Source organism: Sinocyclocheilus grahami, unplaced genomic scaffold, assembly GCF_001515645.1.
Source record: "Sinocyclocheilus grahami isolate Dianchi unplaced genomic scaffold, SAMN03320097.WGS_v1.1 scaffold1006.1, whole genome shotgun sequence".
Classification (NCBI taxonomy): Eukaryota; Metazoa; Chordata; class Actinopteri; order Cypriniformes; family Cyprinidae; genus Sinocyclocheilus; species Sinocyclocheilus grahami.
Window position 1 is genome coordinate 712921 of NW_015506185.1, and position 498 is coordinate 713418.

The window sequence follows — 498 nt, forward strand, 5'->3', positions numbered from 1 at the left end:
GCCTTGTCACGCATTCATAGTCCTGTGGAAGGCCCAGAAGAACCGGAAAGTATCATTCCACCTAAGATGATCGTCAGTCCCATCGAATGGAATTCCCCTTCAGTGGCCTCCAACACGGCTCCCAACAATCCGCCGGGCTGTCCTCCAGGATGCCAGTACGTACCACAGACACAGCGCACCCCACTGATTCACTCTGCTCACTCCTCCTGAGGCACTGGCCATCCAGGGGCCAACAACACCCTCTCGCTGCTACGAAAATGGCAAGGGACGTGAGAAGGTTCGTGCAAGGATGTCCAGACTGTGCCATGTCCAAGAGCCCGCGCCATTTACCATCTGGCAAACTCCTTCCTCTACCGGTGCCAAATCGCCCCTGGTCACACCTAGGAGTAGACTTTGTCACTGACCTACCCCCCTCTGAAGGTAACACATGCATCCTGGTTATAGTTGACCAGCTCTCAATCATGTCGCCTTCTGCCCCTCAGAGGTCTCCCCACTGCA